Raw genomic sequence first — 23357 nt, 5'->3', positions numbered from 1 at the left:
TTTAAGACAAATTTCTTTGCTGAGCAATTACCACTATTATCTATAATGTCAAAAGTATCTATAAGGTTAAAAGAAGGAGAGTGAGACCTGGGGACCTATCTATGTAATTCAACTTAAGGTTCTTAATATCAGTCTCTTTGAACCCTGGGAACTCTATTACATACTACCTTGATCCCCTGTTTAAAGGGATCTCTTCTTTCTTCCCCATTCAGAGGGGCGAGGGGGTAGGCAGAGAGACATAGATATAGAGAGAGCTGAATGAATATACACTTAAAAAGACAAGTGGGGAGAAAGAGAAGTCAAGGAATTTCATACTACCCTTGAATCAAAAATACCTAGAGTGTCAAAGAAAGGTATAATGCTCTAGAGATTCCAATGTACTTTAAGTCACTTCATTTATCCCCTGTTGGAAAAAGATATCATCCCTACGCCATTCCCTATAGCTCTGCGCTCCTATGAACAGCTACCCAGACTGCACAATTTTCCATGCACCGAAGGAAGTACAGAAAAATAACAAGCCTCCTCTCCTTAATTACAGGCAAACAAACAGACTATAGTTGTCTTCACTACTACAAAACTAAATAACTTACCTGTATAACCAAAGATCTATCATTGTGGAAATATTATCTCTTTTCCTTATATCCTGAAGGAGTTGGAGCTATGATCTAGAATAGAGCTTAAGCATCATGGTTTCAGACTCTCAGCTTCAGCCATGGAGAATACTAGAACTTCCTAAATTCCTTTCTTTAAAAATAAAATAATAAAAAAAAAGAATTAAAGAATCAAATTAACTTATGCTAAAATATTTTAGTAACATCTTTGGTAATTCTTGTTAACTTTGTAGGCTCAGATATATCAAGAAACTGGAAAAAGATTTTTAGAAACCAACAAAAACAAACCAAAAAGAGCTTGAAATATACTAAATCTTTACAACAACTCAGTATTATTTTGAGTCAAAATGTAACTCAGTTCTTTTCTAGAGTCTAAGGCAATACTGTTTTGAGGTGACCCAAAGACTGCCCTTGATAAGAAGATTTCTCATACGGAATTTATAATCTCTTATTCTAGAGGCCTTCCCAAAGTTTGGCTTTCAGGTATTTAAAACTAGGAACTGAACAACAAAATTAATTTAGATTATGTACAACAAAGAATCAACCAAGTCTTCTGGAATAGATATACATTATAACTTTGGTTATATAAAGTGCTACAAGACTTTACAAAGGGAAATTTTTTATAAAGGGAAATTTCTATTATTTTTGGCATATGGATTTTCAACAAAAACAAAAACAATAAGGATTTTCTGGCTTTAGTACCCAGTTGGCCAGATATTTTAATTAATCTAATTATAATCCATTTCTTGGACAGTCTGGCTAATTACAGTTTTACTTTATAATAATGTATTATGATATCCTTTTCAGAGAATCTGGATAAATGGGTTACTATGAGTGCCCATCCAAAAACAAGGAGGAACACCAGGAAAAAGACTAACGATGTTCATGATGGAAATTGTCACTTTATTATAAACATAAAACTAGATATTCTAGAAGTGATACTATTTTTGGTAAAAGATTGCAACTTAAAAACTAATGCAAAAAATTTTTCAAAATAAAAATGGATGCAATTATCAAGCTTTGTAAACTAGATTTACTGCCTAGAAAAAATAAATAGATTACAGTTTAAGTCAGCAAGAGGGCAACAAGGCTAATATCTATAGATGCGACCTCTCCCAGATATGTCTTCTAAATTCTTGAAAAGCACAAGGTAGGAAAATTGTCTAAATAAAATTATTTAATACTACATTAAAAAATGTTCTAAATTAACACGAGGAGGGTGCACAGTGAAAAATGGTCCTACAAAAAAGTAACCCTTGACTTGAAACTTCACTCTTCTTATAACATTCCAATTGCCAACGCCTTTGTACTCAACCCTGAAATCCTTTCACAAACATGGTAAAGCATTACACTGTATGGTGTATGGAGATGGTAGCAAACAACAGAGCCAAAGAGGATCCACAGTTTAGGATGTGTCTCTGAGTATCCGCTGGCACGCCCATTCCAGCGCTCTATCAAGTTCCAATCAGTCACGTTACTATCCTATTTGGGTAGGGTTTGCTGTTGAAACATCACCCATTATGATATTTGCCAGGCAAGGAGATCTGCAGCAGTTATTTTCACAGAAGAACTGGTACTTACAGCTGAGTCCTACCAGTATTAAGATAAACAGGATCATGCAGATGATTAGGCAGATTAGGCTTCTTAAAAGCCTAATACAGTGAAAAGGAAACTTCAATTACTTCTACTAACTAAAGCCCACTTGGCCTTAATTAAGATTACATTTTTTCTTACCTTTTTTAAAAGTGTTTCGCCTAGTATTTGACTCCCAAGCGTCTGCATTTATCTGTCATCACTGTTAATGTCCATGTTACACTGTGACTTCAGGTATTACTTATTTATATGGTTGTACTAGCACAACTTGATATCTGTGAAGGGAAACCACAATATAGTCACTATGGATATGTTACTGTTTACAGATTTGTGGATAAAACTGATAATATTTCTTAACACACCACACACTGCATTTTCTAATAAATTTCACAAATAATTCCTTATATTTAGCTACAAAATATGTGTTATTTTTTAGCAGACTAAGATGATTTGTTAACACTCTTACAAATGCTTCTCACAGTACCCACATAAAATATTTCAAATTTAATTCTAAATTAAAATTCTTACAAGTTTTAGAGGTTCTTAGATTCCTTTTCTGACTACCAATGTAGACATACAGATATATCTGTAATTTCTCAGACATTAATAGAAAAGTACTTTTTTGTGTTTTATAACAATATTAGGGAATAATCTAGAAGCTTAAGAATGCAGTAAAAAAGATCATGACTTTCCCCTAAATGTGACTTTAAAACATTCTATGTCTTTTAAAGTAACATTTTTGTCTTGGTTAGATTATCCCTCTGTGACTAATCTGACCATGTTATTTTGAATATAAATAGAAAATAAATGTGACAAAATAAGTGAAGAAACAAATCAAGATGTAGCTGTACAAACGTTCCTTAAAAAAAAGTAAGCTTCTTAAAAACATACACATGGTTGTAGGTTACAAGTCTGAGAAACACATCAATGTGCTTACAATGATAATGAAAAGCATTATATAAAACTTTAAGTCATTTCTACCCATTTATTATTGGAAAAATAAGCTAAAAAAAAGTCATATATATGTCAAAGAAATCTATCAATGGCATTCTAAAATGATTCAGCATGGTGTACCATCCCAAATTCCAAAATCTACACAGAAAATGCAGATAGCCTTACATCTGTTTTGTGGATAAAATTTGTTACTGGAGTTGTCAACCTGACAGATGTTCTCAGTGAAAAGTTTCACTAAAATACAGTAGAAAACTAACATAATATCAATTATATTTAAATTTTTTTTAATTGGAGGGAAAAAAACACAATAGACAGCAATTAAGAAATACTAATATCTATCCTCAAACACTTCATTCCTATTATTTGTTTTCTTTTTTTTTCCCCCCGCCACTCCACACGTCTTGTGGGATCCTAGTTCCCCGACCAGGGATTGAACCTGGGTCCCCTGCAGTGGAAGCACAGAGTCCTAACCACTGGACTGCCAGTGCATTACCTCATTTGTTTTCAAACGTTAAAAAAGACTTTAGGAAATGCCAAAAAAAGTTAATACAGATCTAGGTATTCCTAAATTTAAAAGTTGATATAAATTCTCTTGTAACAAGCAAGGAGTTAAAATAGTCAAAACTCTTCTTATATTCCCTACATAGCAGTCTTCATTTCATTCACTATACATTTCATATTTAAGATTCTGCACAAATACTATATGCTTTCTGGAGCAGAAAAGCTACTTAGAATTGTGACAAGCTACAATAATTTTAAAATTTGAACTATTTAAATATATAACTTACTTCCAGAAGTTTAAAAAACTTAGCTACTTTGTCTTTTGAAACGCATACAAAATAGAAAACAAACCATTTAAATCCCATTCCTAAGGCCTTATTTATTCTTTGCCATAGAGCTTTGCTTGTTTTCACGTACTAACAAAATTCATTGACTATTCAATAATTCCAAAAGCAAATCCAGAAACCAATCTTGACTGAAAATAATTACTTTTCCTACCATTTGCAGTCTAACACTAGTACTACTGTGTTAAACAGATTACGGATCTCAGATTCATGGCACATATGAAATCACTCCAAAAGACTACAGAAAATCTCACTAGAAAATATATCAGTTCTACTAATATAGCAAAGTTATAAGCCACACAACATACTATAAAAGTAAAACAGTGACATCCAAGCTAAATGCAATCTAAATTATAAGACACTGAATTTTTTTTTTTTAGTTTTATAAGACCTTGGGGATTAAAAACTCAGAACAAAGGTTATAATATAGATTCATATTTCACACCCAATTCTTCAGTTGTTATAAGAAAAATACTGAACACATGCACTGCAGTACACTATGGCTTTAAGTGATTTTAAAAGAAAACAGAGAGAGGGACATTCAAAGCTGGTTGTAAAAAGCATTAAGATAATGGTCAAAGACAAAAATACTTTTTCTAGACAATTAAGTTTACCACAGTTACTTGCTATAGAGAGCTGAACCGAACTTTCACTTGGTACAAAGTATGACCAAGAAGATCACACTTTCCTGGCTCCCTAAATTGTTTGTAACCACAGATGTAATGTCTTGGATGCCTCCTACAGATTTCAGAGATAAGCCTATTACATAGTCAACAGAAAGGAAATAGAAAGAGCATCAGATTTGGTGGAAGGAGAAGGAAATATGATTCTCTACCCACCATCAATAATAACTGTTTGACCAAGAGAAAACCACTTTGCACTTCTGCGTTTCATTTCTTCACCTATAAAACAGGAGACATAATACCTGCCGACTACATCTCAGGGTTACTATGAAGTTCAGTGAGATTATACCTGCAAAGCAGGCAAACTTTAGTGTGCCTAAGAAATTCCTGGAACTAACTGCCCCAGAAATTCAGATTCAGCAGTTCTGGACATGCACACATAAATCTTTACTTTTAATTAACCACTTCAGGTCATTCCAATGTAGGGATCCCCCAAAGATGAGGCTCACCCTTTGAAAAAAAAAAATTCCATCACTTTCTTCTGAAACTTTAGTGTTTGTAAGCATTACCCTAGGGGCTTATTTAAAATACAAATTTTTAAACCTCATCCTTAGAAATTCAGATTCAATAAAGGTGGGGCAGGACACAGAATCCTCATTTTTATCAAACACACTACAGGTGACTGAGATGTAAATGGCTCATGACCCATCCTTTTACAAACCCTGAACTAGATTCTTCCCCATACACGTTTCTCAAATCGTTCCCCACCTCTCTAGTGTCATCCATGACTAACATTAGGCCTTCATCACTTCTCACTTGAACTAACCCACATGACTTATAATTGGTCCCTCTACTTTAAGTCTTGTCCCTTACAAATGCATGGTCTGCAGCGGGGTCTAAAGCACACATTTCTGTCACTCTCTTATCTAAAACACTTCCAAGGGACTTCCGCTTCTGGCCAAGACAGGGTAACAGAGATGAGATTTACGTTCCTATCCGAAACAACTAAAAATCTGGGCAAAATATATGAAAATGTTTTTCAGACACTGGAAACCAGACAATATAGGAGAGTGATCGATGAAAGAGAAGAAACAAATAAAGCAAAGCCCCAGCTTCCTGCTTGGAGAGTTTCCAAGCTTCAGAGTGAGGAGGGTGATCCCAGGCAAAGCAGTCTCCCTGATTTAAGAAAATGATGCACAGAGTCTGGGGAGACCCAAGTAGCTAAGGTTCCCAGAACACTTGTACCAGAGAGGAGACAGCTTCAGAGAGAGCAAGTAAGACCTCAGGAGATCTGCAGAGATCCTCCTCAAGTCTTGAGCTGAGCACTGATCAGTATATGCAGTGTATCCAAGGCCTGGAAAACCACTCTTACCCATAGCCAGGGGTATGCTAGAAAATGTGTAACAACCAAGGGCAGTTGGTGGTTTATAGTTCCTGGTTTGCAGGGTTACCAATGACTCTGGTGTGAATACTCCTACCCATGGCCAATTTCAAGCTATCAAGGAATAACACTGAGTGCAAAGATGGGAAAAGATACATGATAACACATTAAACATTACAGAATATTTCTAAAATAGTGATATAATAAATTACCACCAAAGCATCAAAATAGTAATAATAATATAATTTACAAGTCATGAGTTTTGAGTATTTATCTCCTTTATTCTTAATATAACTGATTTAACTATAAGTGTATATAATTTAATTCTATTAAGAATTAAGCCAGCTCACAAACTTCCCAATATTTTGAAAACTGGCCCTCACAAGCTCTAGTATACCACTGCCCATGGCTCACACAGGGCCAGGAATAGTTTGTATACCTATCAGGTAGAGTAGAAAAACTCATAATTCATAAGACATCAAGTACAGTGCTCAGGAGGGCATTGCCTCAGTAGTGGGACAAAATGAGCTCTAGACTAAAGATTGCTCTAGTCCCACCTAACAAAGATTAAAAGCAAGCCCCAAAAGAATAAATCCATTTGCAAGGAACTTAACTGTATCCCAGAACAAAACTCAAAAATATTTATAGGAATACAAAAACGTCTAGCACCAAACAACGTAAAATTGACAATGCCTGGCATCCAATAAAAAACTACCAGACATGCTAAGAAACAGGAAGATACTACATATAATGAGAAAATCAATCAATAAAAAAGGACACATACATGAAAGATTTACTAGGCAGGAACATTAAATCAGTTATTATAACTGTTGTTAATACATTCAGAAAGATAAATGGAAAGGTTAAGCATGTTAGGTACAGATATGAAAGATATTTTTAAAAATTGATTCTTCTAGTAATGAAAAATGCTGGTTGGGATAAACAGCAGATTAGATACTGCAAAGAAAATGTCAATGAACATGAAAGCATAGCAACAGAAACTACAAAATAAAGCACAGAGACAAACAAAACTGAATAAAAAAAGCATAAATGAGCTGTGAGACAACATCAAGCGGCCTAGTAGATGGGTAACTGGAGTGCACAAAAGCAGAAAAAAATGTCTGAAAAAGTAATGGCCCCAAATTTTTCCAATTTGACGGAAATTATAAACACACAGATCACAGAGACTAAACCCCAAGCACAAGAAACATGAAGAAAAGCACAGCACATCATAAGCAAATTGCTTTAAATAAGTTAAAAAAAAAAAAGAATATCTTAAAAGCAGACAGAGAAAAATGACACATTATATACACGGGAAGAATAAGATTGAAAGCAGACTATTCACTAGAAACAACACAAGACACAAGACACAGTGAAGTTTACCTTCATACTGAAAGAAACTATCAACTGATAATTCGATAGTTTTTGAAAGATACGTTCTCTAAGTTGAAATAAAGATGATTTCAAATGGTAAATGTTGGAAGATGCCATCACCAACAGAAATAAACTATAGGAAATGTTAGAGGACTTCCCTGGCAGTCCAGTGGTTAAGACTCTGCGCTTCCACTGCACGGGACGTGGGTTCGATCTCTGGTTAGGGAACTAAGATCCTGCATGCTGCGTGGCACAGCCCCCACCCACCCCCAAAAAATGTTAAAAGAAGTTCTTCAGGCAGAAGAAAAAAGATACTGGTTGGAACTCTGGATCTAACCAAATGAATGAAAAGCACCAGAAATGGAAAATGAGGGTAAATCTAAAAGAGTTTTCTCCTTAGTTGTTATATCTCTTTAAAAGATAACTGGGACTTCCCAGGTGGTGCAGTGGTTAAGAATTCCCTGCCAATGCCGGGGACACGGGTTCGAGCCCTGGGCCCGGAAGATCCCACATGCCTCAGAGCAACTAAGCCCATGCACCACAACTACTGAAGCCCACACGCCTAGAGCCTGTGCTCTGCAACAAGAGAAGCCACCGCCAACTAGAGAAAGCCTGCATGCAGCAACAAAGACTCAATGCAGCCAAAAATGAATAAATAAATAAATAAATTTATTTTTTAAAAAAAAGATAATTGACTATTTAAAACAAAATAATACCAATATACTGTGAAGTTTATAACATGCACAGAAGTAAAAGGTAATAATAGCACAACAACCAGAAAGGCAATAGTAGCACAACAACCAGAAAGGCAATAGTAGCACAACAACCAGGAAGGTAATAATAGCACAACAACCAGGTAATAATAGCACAACAACAACCTTACAACAATACAATGTTGTAAGGTTCTTATATTACATGTGAAGTGGTATAATATAATTTCAAGATACTCTGTGATAAGTTAAAGATGTAGACTATGAACCCTAAAAGCAATCACTTGCAAAAAAAAAAAAAAAAGATGATAGTTAATAAGCCAACAAAAGAAATAAAATAAAACATAAAAAAAAATACTAAATCCAAAAGAAGGCAGAAAGAGGGAAAAGAGAACAAAGACAATATAGGAAAAAATTTTAAACAATAGCAAGGTAGTAGGTTTAAACTTAACTACAGCTAATGTAAATGGTCTAAAATCAGTTTTAAAATAGTTATTTGGAAAAAGTTGCTTGGAAAGAATATCAATAAATTTTTAAAGATTCAAGTAATATAAATTAACCATGATGGAATTAAATTAGAAATCAATACTAAAAGTATATCTCAAAATCCCGAAATATCTCAAAATAAATAGCATGTTTCTAAATACCCCATGAGTCAAAGAAGAAAGAGAAATGAAGGGAGAAATTAGAAAATAGTGTAACTAAATGAAAATAAAAACACAACATATTAGCATCTGTGGGATGCAACAAAAGCAGCACTTAAAGGAAAATTTATAGCAGAAAACATTAGAAAAGAAATAAGAACTCAACATAACAACATCAACTTCCACCTTAAGAAACTAGGGAAAAAAAGAATAATATAACCCATATAAAAAAGAAAGGGAATAATAAAGAACAGAAAATCAATGAAAACTGAAAACAGAAAAACAAACATCAGTAAAACTGATAAATCTCTTGCCAGACTGATCAGGAAAAAAATATATAAATTATTAATATTAAGAAACAAGGAGGGACTTCCCTGGTGGTCCAGTGGTTAAGAATCCGCCTTCCAATGCAGGGGACGTGGGTTCGACCCTTGGTCAGGGAACTAAGATCTCACGTGCTGCGGGGCAACTGAGCTCACGAACCTCAACTAGAGAGCCTGTGTGCCGCAACTACAGAGCCCGTGCGTTCTGAAGCCCGCGTGCCACAACAAAAGATCCCACATGCCGCAACTAAGACCCGACACAACCAAATAAATAGATAAATTAAAAAAAAAAAAGAAGTGGTATAACTGTAGATTCTGTATTTAAAAGATAATTATTCCAACAAGGAAACCAAGATAAATCAATGGGGGAAAAAATATCTTCCCCAAAAATGGTGCTAACAAAAATGGAATATCCACATGCAAGAGAAAGCTGGACACCTATTTTTGCATTACATTCAAAAATTAACTAAAAATTAATCAAAGACCAATGTGTAGGAGCTAAAATTATAATATTCCTTGAAGAAAAATAAATATAAATCCTTGTTACCTTGGATTAGACAATGGTTTCTTACATATAACCCTTAAAGCACAAGCAACCAAGGACAAATACTACACGATTCCACTTATATGAGGTAACTAAAGTAGTCAAATTCATAGAGATAGAAAATACACTGGTGGTTTCCAGAGACTAGGGAAAGAGGGTAATGGAAAGTTATTGTTTAATGGATAGAGTTACAGTTTTACAAAATCAAATTAGTTCTAGAGGTGGATGATAGTGATGACTGCCCAACAATGTGAATGTACTTAATGCCATTAAAACTGTACACTTTAGGGACTTCCCTGGCGGCGCAGTGGTTAAGAATCTGCCTGACAATGGAGAGAACATGGGTTTGAGCCCTGGTCCAGGAAAATCCCACATGCCGCGGAGCAACCAAGGCCGAGAGCCACAACTACTGAGCCCGCGTGCCACAACTACTGAGGCCCGTGCACCTGGAGCCCAAGCACCGCAATGAAGAGTAGCCCCCACTCACCGCAACTAGGAAAGCCTGCGCACAGCAACGAAGACCCAATGCGGCCAAAAAACAAAAACAAAACTGTACACTTTAAAAATGGTCAGTTTTACAAACTCACACACACACACACACACACACACACACACGCATGCATGAATATTAGCCACAAAAAGAATGAAATACTGCCATTTGCAGCAACATGGATAGACTTAGAGATTAGGCTTAGTGAAATAAGTCAGACAGGAAGACATATACTATATTATATCACTTACATGTGAAATCTAAAAAATAATACAAACGAATATATATGCAAAACAGACTCACAGATACAGAAAACAAACTTGTGGTTACCAAAAGGGAGAGGGAAGGGGGTAGGGACAAATTAGCAGTATGGGACTCATAGATACAAACTACTATAAAATAGATAAGCAACAAGGATATACCATACAGCACAGGGAATTATATACTTTAATCTTGTAATAACCTATAATAGAATATAATCTGCAAAAATACTGAATCACTATGCTTTACACCTGAAACTAACACAATAGTGTAAATCAACTATACTTCAATTTTTAAAATGGTCAATTTTATGTTATGTATATTCTACCACAATTTAAAAATTAAAACTAAAAAGAAAGAAGCAACCAAAGGAAAATACAGATAAACTGGAATCATCAAAATTTAAACCTTTGGTGCTTCTAAGAACTGTATCAAGATAACAAGACAAACCACAGAATGACAGAAAATATCTGTAAATCACTCATCTACAAAGAACCTTTACAACTAAACAAAAAGACAAGCAATCTAAAAAATGAGCAATGGACTTGAATACATATTTCTGCAAAAAAGATGTACAAAAAGCCAATAAGCACATGAAAAGATGCTGAATATCATTGGTCATCAGGGAAATATAAGTCAAAACCAAAATGAAATATCACTTCATACCCACTATGATTAATATGACAAAAAAATGGATAACAATACTGACAGGATATGGAGAAACTGGTACCCTCATAACTTGCTGGTGTAAATACAAAATGTTGCAGCTGCTTTGGAAAAGTCTGGCAGGTCCTTAATAAGTTAAAGATAGAATTACCATATGACCCAGAAATTTCACTCCTAGATATATACCCAGCAAAAAGAAAACACTTTCACACAAAAACTTGTCCATGAATGTTCATAGCAACATTATTCATAATAGGCAAAAAGTGAAAACAACCCAAACGTCCATAAACTGCTGAATGGATATATAAAATGTGGTACACAATGGAATATTCATTCAGCCATAAAAAGGAGTGAGGTGTTGATACGTGCTACAACATGGATGAACCTTAAAAACATAAGTGAAAGAAGCCAGTCACAAAAGGTCACATATTGTATAATTCTATTTATATGAAATATCCAGAACAGGCAAATTCATAGCCAAAAGCTACAAAAAGGAGATTAGTGGTTGCAGAGACTGGAGGAAGGGAGGAGATGGTGGAAAGTGATTGCTAATGGGTATGGGGTTTCTTTTTAGAGTGATGAAAGTATTCTAAAGGTGATGGTTATGGAACTTTGTGAATATATTAAAAATTACTGAATTATACATTTTAAAGGGGTGATTTTATTATATCTAAATTTTATATTATCTCTCTCTCTCTTTTTTTTTTTGGCTGTACCTTGCAGCATGCAGGATCTTAGTTCCTTGACCAGGGACCGAACCCATGCCCCCTGCAGTAGAAGCACAGTCTTAGCCACTGGACCGCCAGGGAAGTCCCCTATGTTATCTCATTTTTTATGTTATTTTTAACTTACCTATTAAAAGTATGGTATACATACAGAGAAGTACGCAAATTTTAAATGTGCAGCTTGATGAATTATCACAAAGTGTAGAGGTATATATATATTTTTAAGAGTTCCAAGGATAATTTTGATAAACAAACAACCAAGGATTAAAACTACTACCTCTGCCTCAAGTGTCTTTACCTTCTTTCCTTTGCTAGCTAACATTTATCTTGCCCTTCAAGTCACAGATCAGATGCAACCAACTCCTATAAGAAGCTATGTGGGGCTTCCCTGGTGGCGCAGAGGTTAAGAATCCACCTGCCAATGCAGGGGACATGGGTTCCAGCCCTGGTCCGGGAAGATCCCACTATGCCATGGAGCAACTAAGCCCGAGCGCCACAACTACTGAAGCCTGCACGCCTAGAGCCTGTGCTCCGCAACGAGAAGCCACCACAATGAGAAGCCCGCGCACCGCAAGGAAGAGTAGCCCCCGCTCGCCGCAACTACAGAAAGCCCGCGCACAGCAACGAAGACCCAACGCACCCCAAAAAATTAATTAAAAAAAAAAAGACTTTAGCCATAAAGAAGCTATGTGTTCTCAGGGAATCCTGTGCATAGCTCTTATCATACCACTGAGCACATGTGGTATTTTCCGAACTCTTTTTTAAAGCAAGAACTCTTAAATTATATGCTAAAGAAACAGAAGAAAGTAAAGCTGCTCTAGTTAAAAACAAGGGTAAAGTCATTGCATGACAGTAAGCTTGCCCACCCTCCCTCAAACTATTCCCCTAGGAGTTTGAAAATTACTACTTAGTATACTCTTCTATTCACTTGTATTTCATTCACCAAAACTAGTTTATAGCAAGGCCTCTCATGATTTCCCTGATGCTTAGAAAACATTAATTAAACATTATTACTGAGACATTATTCAAACTAAAAGTAAATATGGAGGATAAATCAGTAAGGGGAAAAATGTTTAAGAAAAGGTAAACAGTATCAATGGAGGTACTGAAACAGAAAAAGCCTTGGCATATCAGAGGAACTGAAATTAGGCCAGTTAGGCTGGACCTTAAGTGGGCAAGGGAGGAAGCATAATGAAATAAGCTTTAAAGCAGACAGGTGCCAGATCATGAAGGGCTTTGTAGGCCATGATAGGAATATGATCTTTGGGGTTTTTTTAATTTACTTTTTAATTTTGTTATGTACTTTTAATTATTTTATTTTATTTTTTTGCGGTACACGGGCCTCTCACTCTTGTGGCCTCTCCCGTTGCGGAGCACAGGCTCCAGACGCGCAGGCTCAGCGGCCATGGCTCACGGGCCCAGCCGCTCCGCGTCATGTGGGATCTTCCCGGACCGGGGCACGAACCCGCGTCCCCTGCATCGGTAGGCGGACTCTCAACCACTGCGCCACCAGGGAAGCCCTTGTTATGTACTTTTAATCTGAAGTATTTATTCCATAGAAGAATTTTAAAGAAGAGAATGACACAATCTAATATACAGTTTTAAAAGATCATTCTGACTGCTGTGTGAATGTGAACTCAAGAGCATAATGGGAAGGGAACAAGAGTATCCTAATAAATTTGAACAAAGGGAATAAAAGAATAAACGTTTAAGCAGGAAAGTGACTACATCCAATATTGTCACTTGTTTTCATTCATTCAACAAATACTAACTGGGACCAACTGTGGTCCTGGCACTGTTCTGGACACTGGGAAGAGGTAAATTCCTGCTTTCACAGAGCTTACATTTTGTATAAACAATTCAACAGATAAATTATGTCAGATAAGTACTACAAAAAATAAAGCAAAGGGCTTCCCTGGTGGCGCAGTGGTTGAGAGTCCGCCTGCCGATTCAGGGGACACAGGTTCGTGCCCCGGTCCGGGAAGATCCCACATGCCGCAGAGTGGCTGGGCCCGTGAGCCATGGCCGCTGAGCCTGTGCTCTGCCACGGGAGAGGCCACAACAGTGAGAGGCCCACGTACCGCAAAAAAAAAAAAAAAAAAAGCAAGATAAGACAATGAAAATGATGGGAGTGGTCGGGGGGAATTCTCTAATGACCTAACTTTTTTTAATTAATTTTTTTATTGGAGTAGTTGATTTACAATGTTGTGTTAGTTTCTGCTGTACAGCAAAGTGAATCAGTTATAATATACATATATACACCCTTTTTTAGGTTCTATTCCCATACTGGTCATTACAGAGTATTGAGTAGAGTTCCCTGTCCTATACAGTAGGTTCTTATTAGTTATCTATTTTATATATAGTAGTGTGTATATGTCAATCCCAATCTATCCCTCCCCCACCTTCCCCTCTTGGTAACCATAAGTTTGTTTTCTACATCTGTGACTCTATTTCTGTTTTGTAAACAGGTTCATTTGTACCGTTTTTTTACATTCCACATATAAGCGTTATCATATGACATTTGTCATTCTCTGACTTACCTCACTCAGTATGACAATCTCTAAGAACGACCTAACATTCGAATAGCGATCATGTAGGACCTGGTAGGCAATGGTAAGGACTTTGGATTTTATTCAGAGTGAGATGAAAGCCACTGGAGAATTTTAATCAAGGGAGTACCATGATGTGACATTTATTTAAAAGGATCATTCCAACAGCTCTGTGCAGAACAGACTGTAGACAGCAAGAGCAGAAACATGAAGGACAGTTCCAGAGAATATTACTGCTATGGGAGAAATACCAGTGCATTATCAGAGGAAGTGGCAAGAAAGTGGCCACTTCAACCTAGATTTTGAAAGCAGGCCAAATCGAATTCACTATCATTAATACTTTGGATGTGGAGCTTTAAAAGAAAGTCAAAGATTCTAAGAATTACTCCTCCTCTGCTCAGGAGTACTCTGCAAGGTTCTGTCCTACTCCCTCCTTTGTTACTGCCTTCTTTTATCCTTGCACAATAACTTCAATGCTTTGGGCTCCTCGATCTATACAGCAGCTTCTACATTTCCCTTCAGAGCTTCAGTTCTATATCCAACTGCCCGCTGGACTCTACAAAAACCTCAAATTCTACTTGTTCAGAAGTGAATTCACCTCTTCCCTTCAGCCCCAATACCAATACCTGGTTCCTCCATCAGAATTACTTACCTAAATGAATGATACTACAAAATACCCTACTGCCAAAGCTAAAATCCTAGGAGTAACCTTTTTAATTCCCTTTTCCTCTATCATCCAACCCACCCACCCATACCCATATCCAATCATTCATCATATATATTTTTTTGTACATTATGTGCACTTTAATGATGTCACAGCACAAGGGTAAGGAAGATCATTTAATCTGCTTTCTCTGACTTATGGTATATAAGTGAATGCTCTAATGTTAGTTCGAAGAAAAATTAAGGGAGTCAAATCTTCAGCAAACAAAACAATAAAGTTATAGGAGAAGGATTAATGTTTGGGAAATGGTGTTATTACGACCTACAAATACACAAGTTATCTTTTATAAATACCTATATCTAACTCCACAAAGAACATATATTCCAAGATGTTGATAAAAATTCACATTTTCCCAATGATTTACAACCTCAACTACACAGATGAATTATCAGTAGAATATCTTTTGATCCCAAATACATAAACCTTTTCATAAAAACTTTTAAAAATGCTTTTTAAACAAATATATAGCACCAAGTGAGAGAGTTCATTTGAATGCTGCCCATTTTACAGTGATGGAATGAAATGTGAAAGGCCATCATAATGCCTAAGGATAATTTAAAGGTCTCTATTAGTATTCCAAGTTCAAAACCTGGACTGCAACAGGAAAAAAATTAAAAGAACAAGGAAGAAAACCTCAATAGAGTTCTCCAAATTTCCCTTGAATACAATGTCTATTTCTATTTTCCCAGACGCAGCATCAAAAGATTTCAACCAGAAATATTTAAAGCTAGGTACTTTTTCATTTTGGGGTCTTTTGACCTTCTTCCCTTGGCTAGAAAGTCAATTACAGTTTTGCACTTCAACTTGAAGTAAGCTCCTTACAAAGAGAGGATAAAATCAGAGTATTTTTCCCTTACCAGAGGCAAAGTCTAAAGTCACTTTGTAATAGCTAAGTCAGCCAGACTCAAGGAGTCTAGTGGCTTATAAACAAACTATTAACTGTTCTTAATTACATATCAACAAAGCATGTTTATTTCTGTAGTATAAGTTCTAGTCTATCGAGCAAAGTAAAGAAACCTAGGAAGACTGGAATAAAAGATATTTGAAAACACTGGAAAACTCAAAATCAGTCTTTGAAAAAATCTGTAAACATGAATCAAAGGTGATTCGTCTATATGGTGTAAAGGTACCTACAGCATATATCTGAAAGGAATCTTAATATACTGGGTGTTGGGGTGGGGGGAGAGTTTTAGGTTCCAATCCAAACTAAACTACTTACTAGTTATATGACTTTGAGCAATTAACTGACACTCATTCCTCACCTGTGAAATGGGGAAAAAGCATTCCTACCACACAGAATTGTCCTGAGAATTAAATGAAATAATTTATATAAAGTACTCCCAGTACATATTACATAATCAATAGATACACATAATAATGATTGTTAACATTTATTATGTCCAATGCTAGGCACTATACTTTATATTCATCATCTCATTTAAAACTCTCAGAAACCTGGGGGGGGGTCCTATTATTATTCCCATTTTACACATGAGAAAACTAAGGCTTGAAAAGTTAAATATTTTCTTCAACATTACACAGATAATTAAGTGGCAGAAAAGAATCTTAACCACTTTGATACTGTGCTTTACAATAACAACTTTCTCATTATACCTTCACAATAACCTCAAAAGTATACAGGATAGGCATGATCTTCATTTCCTGTAGCATATGGCAACAAACTCAAGAAACGCCTATGATCACACAACTAATAAAGCCAGAATTTGAGCCTAGGTCTTATTGCTCAAACCAGAGTTCAATCTATGAGACTATGTGGCTCTCTATATTATGGTAATAATTCTGTAAACACTGTGAATGAAGAACTCCTTCCAGAAGAAAACAAGAGAGGTTATATCTAATAAACAGATGATACATGACCTATGTTAATACTTCCTCCCAATGGCTGTCAACAGTCAAATTTACCAGAAGTTAAAATATAGATTTACTTAAGAATATCAATAACACCATTACCCTACTTACATGAAGTCTGTGAGAATATCCCAGTGCTAATCAAAAGCAGAAGATATTTTGACAGGTCCATTACTGTTTTCTGTGTATGCTTCTTGTTTAAACAATGACATCATTTAACAGAGAACTAGAAGGGTTTTATACTTCTTTGTAAGTCATTCAGTCTCTCCTGCAAACTCATTCCCTCTCTCTGTTCATGAAGAGGGAAAAGATTTCCACCTTTGGAAAGGTGTAAAGACTGAACACAAGACAGAGCCTAAGGCTTGATACGAAAAGTGCCCTTCATTGTATTTATCTCCTATTTGTCTCCTAGAATAGAAAACTTAAGAGAAGGAAGCCAATTAAATAGTTAATATTGACACAACATGATCAAACAAATGATTTGTAAGATCAAAATTAAAATTGCTTCTTCTATAATTACCTTTACTTTGACTGGATTTTAGTCATGACAGTATTTTTAAATATTTAAAAGAAACAGCTACTTTTTTTGTTGTTGTTGTTGGGGGTAGGAGTTCATTAATTTGTTTATTTATTTTTGCTGTGTTGGGTCTTCATTTCTGTGCAAGGGCTTTCTCTAGTCGTGGCAAGCGGGGGCCACTCTTCATCGCGGTGCATGGGCCTCTCACTATCACGGCCTCTCTTGTTGCGGAGCACAGGCTCCAGACGCGCAGGCTCAGTAGTTGCGGCTCACCGGCCTAGTTGCTCCGCCGCATGTGGGATCTTCCCAGACCAGGGCTCGAACCCGTGTCCCCTGCATTGGCAGGCAGATTCTCAACCACTGCGCCACCAGGGGAGCCCCAGCTACTTATTTTTTAACCAAAAGGGGTATGAGCAAATATGGTCATCTGATTCATGACAAAGGTAAAACTATAGTACAGTGGGGAAAGAAAGGTTTTCTTCAATAGATTACAGAGGGTCAACTAGATATCCATATGGAATAAAATGTGATTTGACTACTACCTCATGCCATACACAAAAATCAATTCAGACAGACTACGGATCTAAATGGGAAAGGTAAAAAAATTTTTTTAACTTTTTAGAAAAATTTAAAAACTTTTTAGCAGGAGAACAGCTTTATCATCTTGGAACAGGCAAAGATTTTCTTGAACAGGTCACAGAAAGCAGCATTTGAAAAAATGGACTGGGAATTTCCTGACGGTCCAGTGGTTAGGACGGCTTCCATTGCAGGGGGCACTGGGTCGACCCCTGGTTGGGGAACTTAAGATCCCCATCGTGTTGTGGACAAAAAAAAAAAAAGAAAAGAAAAGAAAAGAAAAAAAATGGATCAACTGGATTATGTTACAATTTTAGAACTTCTGTTCAGCACAAGATACCATTAAGAGAATGAAAAGGCAATCCAGAGTGGGAAGAGATATTTGCAATGTATATTTCAATCAAAACAGGACTCATGTTCCAATATATTTTAAAAATTCCTATAAACCAATAAGAACAAGATACACACCTAATATTTTTTAAACAGGCAAAGATCTGACCACACAAAAAATGAAAGCCAATTAGCCAATAAACATGAAATGATGCTCTACTTCATTATTCATCAAGGAAACAAAAATCAAAACCGTATGACTATGATTTTTTTAAAAGGCAAAACAAAAATTAACAAGAGGGAATTCCCTGGCAGTTCAGTGGTTCAGACTCTGGTGCTTTCATTGCCAAGAGTCCGGTTCAATACCTGGTCGGGGAACTAAGATCCCACAAGCCTACACCACGGCAAAAAATAAAAAAATAAAAATTGACCAAGAATGTGGAGCAACCAGAACTCTGATACGCTACTTGCAAAAGTGTAAACTGATATAACCACTCTGGGAAACTGTCAATATCTACAGTTCAATAAATACACACTGTCTGACCCAATCATTTCAATCCTAGGTATATAGCCAATAGAAATGTATATATATGGGGGAAAAAAGAGAAATGCATGCGTATGTTCATCTAAAGACATGTATAAGAATGTTCATAGCAGCACTATTTGTAACTACCTAAATGCCCATCAACAATAGATATATAACTTGTTGATTATTCACACAATGAAACAGTATACAACAATGAAAATAAGCTAAAAGTTCATGCAACAATAAAAAGCTCATAAGCATAATGTTTAGCCAAAGAAGACAGACACAAAGGAGTACATACTGTATGTTTCCATTTATATAAAGTTCAAGAACAAGTAAAACTAATGTGTGTTGATACAGTTGATTTAAACATGGCTGACTCCATCTACATGTATATATGTATATGTACACATACACACACACACACACACACAGAGCATGTGACGCAAGCAGCACCAATCACAGTTCCTCCATGAGATCTGTTTATATGGCTAATGAAATAGCCTAACAGATAGGATTTTTCTCTACAGTAGCAAAAAATAAGGTTGAAACTCCCTGTGCCCAAGCAAAAGAAGGAAAAAGAGCCCTAAACGGCCATCATTTAAACAATTTGATTTAGTTCTGCCTGAAGCGAGATAAACAATCTGAACTTTTCAACTTCATAAGTCAAAAATATTCCCTTAGTTGACAGATGACTTTCAAAAAATGAAATGGGAATGCATCTATACATCATTCTGAGGTCCAAACTAGCTTGGTTGTTCATGGAACAGACTAGTTTGGAAATGATTCTTGGACTATCAAGACTGATTTATTTCAAGATACATTAACTGAGCACGTTATGTTACTATGCACTTACCATCATTAAGACAGAATCTCAGCTCTGTACAATGGTTCACCTTCAGTAAACATTTGCAATTAAGTATTAATAATTCAGCAAGGCCTATGTGAAATGTCTGATGTAAAGATCCCTCTATTAACTTCAATTTGTATAAATGTCTTCCTTTCAGTAATATTCCTCACTAAAACTATCTTTCAGAGCTGCCTAGCTGTACATAACATTTTGAAAATGGTTACAAATAATGATTGTAAGTGCTTGTTTTAAAATATTAAAAACAAGTCTTACACATATTGTAAATCCACTATACTTCAGTTGTTAAAAGTCTTATATTTATAATGATTTCAAATTCTGTAATGCTCTAGAGTGGTTATGAATTTATCAATTAGTTAAATTTGGAGAAAAGGATAAATTTCCATTAACTTTATTCAGTGATTTTTATCTTTAAGGATGTTATGTAATGCCAGTTTCTTTAAAAGCCAGTCTTAACTCTTTCTAAAAGACATGTTCCATCTGTCCTAAGAATTCTCAATGGTTTTGGTCAACACAGATATCAAGGACCAACAATGAAGACTAGGAAAAGTCTTCTAACACAACATTTTTAATCAACTATATGCCAATATAAAATTAAAAATTTTTTTAAAGACTATGAAAAATCTTAAAAGCAAATTAAAAAATCAACAGGAGACAAACTAAGGTAAAGAGTCATATTGAATTAGGACATTTTACCATTCTTCTCTCAGGACAGAGTCCTCCCAGAAATTTTTTTTTTTTTTTTTGCGGTACGCGGGCCTCTCACTGTCGTGGCCTTTCCCGTTGCGGAGCACAGGCTCCGGACGCGCAGGCTCAGCGGCCATGGCTCACGGGCCCAGCCGCTCCGCGGCATGTGGGATCTTCCCGGATCGGGGCACGAACCCGTGTCCCCTGCACCGGCAGGCGGACTCTCAACCACTGCGCCACCAGAGAAGCCCAGAAATATTTTTTGATATCATCATCAAGGGCGGAATATCAAAATGCAAAACCCTTGAAATCTTATCAGATCTCTAGCAATTCCTCTAAATTCTTGAATTTTTACTGTCAATTATCTCAGAAAGGACAAAAAAAATTCACCAGTATACTAATCCACCTCTAAGTGGATGCTCCACCACCTCTAAGAATCTATAGAGGTTAAGGAGTTCCCAAGCTAGTTTTAATATTTCAAAAACTTAAAACTGCCATAACACAAGTATCATATAGTTGATTCTCATTATCCACAGTAGTTACGTTCCATAAAGTTGCCACAAACACTGAATTAGCCAATACTGAACCACTTCTCCTAAGGGAAATGCAGAGTTAAGCTCCTGCAAGCCTCTGGTCACATTTTCATCATCTGATCAATACATAACCTTGTTTTATGTACGTGTCTGTTTAAATACACCTTATTTAATATACATTATTGATTCATTAACATTGAACTTACAGCCAACAGCACTGTAACTAGTACTAAAATGAAACTTGTCTAACACATATTTTCTATTTTCTCTGTAAGATACATCACAACCTCTGTAAGATACATCACAACCATCACAACCTAGACAGCACTTCAGCACGACACTTGGAGTTCACTTTAAACAACAAAATCTCACCCCCCAAAACACAAAAATGTGCAAGACATGGCACTAAATAGACCATGAAAAGACCATGAAATAGAACACTGTTTACAGTATGCGAGCTGAAAGAAGGCAGGTCATGACCCTGTTCAACCTCAGTTAAGAACATGTGCCTTGGGCAACTCAAATTTTTCACCACTCTGCACATCTGTGAATGACCATGAAAGCTCCAGGAGTATTGATTTTGGTGTTAAAAATAAATTTTAGCAGGTAGGTGAATTCATAAATACAAAACCTGCAGATAATGAAAATCAGCCATATTTACATTCTTATCACTCTACCTGTTTCTTGACTAGAAAGTTATATGGCCACATTAGTTATCTCAGTGCTGATCATAACTATTAATAATGCAATTTTTTAAGTAAAAACCTTTGAAAATATAGATTAGAGGGGAAATAATAAATGAGAAGTTTTATAGGGAAAGAGTTGGGAACTGTTATCCGGAAAATACACATACCTAAAAAACACATAGAAGATAATCATATCTTAATTCTATTTTTCTGCCTAAGAAATTTTAATGTGCTAATATAATTGACCTAACCTAGGATCATGTGTTTAGAACACATGATACTGCAAAAACAAGGTAAAGCATTCTCACAAGCATAAAGCACAGTATACAACTGCAGGCTTCTGGACTTCAACTTACTGTTGTATCAGTGTGGAATACTTTTCTGGTTAATTCCCTCACTTCTTTCAGTCCTCTGCTCAGATATCACTGTATCAGGCTTCCCTGACCACCTACATATGATATTCCCTGATGGCCACTCCTTGCCTCCACACAACCACAGTCTCCATCCCCTTTACCCTACTTCCAGTTTTTTCGACAGCACTTATCACCATCTGACATATGTTTAAATCATATGAAACTTCCAGTTTAGTAGGTCAAAAATGATCAAATAACAGCCTTTTAATAAGGTTCAATGGAATATTTGCTTGCTACCTCCCACAACTTACCTATAATCTCCACTAGGACTTTGTTTTCTTCTCTTTTATAATCCAGAGCCTAGTCAGAGCTTGATGTCCAATACTATTTGTTAAATGAATAATTACTATACAATCATTATTAGATACATCCTTAATATAAAGTACAAATATAGCTTAACCCATTTCAACAACCACTTAATATACTAGTGTATTCCCTTCCATTCCTATTATATGTGCATTTTTTAAGTCAAAATTCACATTCTTTTTTTTTTTTTTTGCGGCACGCGGGCCTCTCACTGTTGTGGCCTCTCCTGTTGCGGAGCACAGGCTCCGGACACGCAGGACCAGCGGCCATGGCCCACGGGCCCAGCCGCTCCGCGGCACACGGGATCCTCCCGGACCGGGGCACGAACCCGTGTCCCCTGCATCGGCAGGCAGACTCCCAACCACTGCACCACCAGGGAAGCCCTCACATTCACATTCTTAATTTTACATCCTGCCTCACACACACTTAACATGTCACACGGTTAAGTCTTAAAATTGTTAATGGATATAGAAAAACCTTGTAAGCAGTCCCTAATTCAACCATATCCATTCTGTTGGGACATTTAGACTACTTCTGATACTTTATTATTGATTATAAATAACCCTTTGATGCATGTCCTTGTACATTCTGTACATTTCTGCATCCCTGACTACTTGTTTAAAAGACTTATTGGGTCCTACGATATGAACTTTTTTAGGGTTGTGATGAACACCGTCAAGTTGCTTTTCAGATAAAGCTTTTATATTTTATACTTGTTAATATAAAGCTGAATATGTTAAAACTTCTAAATTTAAGGTGACTACAAAACAATGCATTAAAATATCCTTGGGGCTTCCCTGGTGGCGCAGTTCTGTAGAAGTTCTGTAAAGGCGTTCTGATATTCTGCTCAAGGCTACAGAATGGTTATATATACTGATTCTAAGGTATTTCAATTTACCTGATTCTAAGGTATTTCAATTTACCTAAAGAATACTGTCTTATCTGAAAAACCACAGAGTAACTTGACATTGAGGCAGCAATGTTTATCAGAGAAACACATAGGTGCCGAATGCCAAATGGCTGATTATC

At 36.2% G+C, this 23357-nt stretch overlaps 1 protein-coding gene across 2 annotated transcripts in view; it reads right to left on the bottom strand.

The window, feature by feature from the left end:
- The window catches only part of ZZZ3 (zinc finger ZZ-type containing 3), a 102147-nt gene that overhangs the window by 58179 nt on the left and 20611 nt on the right, over positions 1 to 23357 (bottom strand). For both annotated transcript variants that reach the window (XM_029227880.1, XM_029227881.1), the window contains 2 exons: positions 2346 to 2479; positions 591 to 744 (listed from right to left, as the gene is read on the bottom strand). The gene's annotated coding sequence lies outside the window, so the exon portion shown is untranslated. Of the gene's footprint in view, positions 1 to 590; positions 745 to 2345; positions 2480 to 23357 lie in introns of those variants that run through there.

This window comes from Monodon monoceros, unplaced genomic scaffold, assembly GCF_005190385.1.
Source record: "Monodon monoceros isolate NGI ecotype Baffin Bay Population unplaced genomic scaffold, NGI_Narwhal_1 Super_Scaffold_18, whole genome shotgun sequence".
Lineage (NCBI taxonomy): Eukaryota > Metazoa > Chordata > Mammalia > Artiodactyla > Monodontidae > Monodon > Monodon monoceros.
The sequence above is the reverse complement of the archived record's forward strand: the minus strand, read 5'-3'. Positions and strand labels throughout refer to the sequence as shown.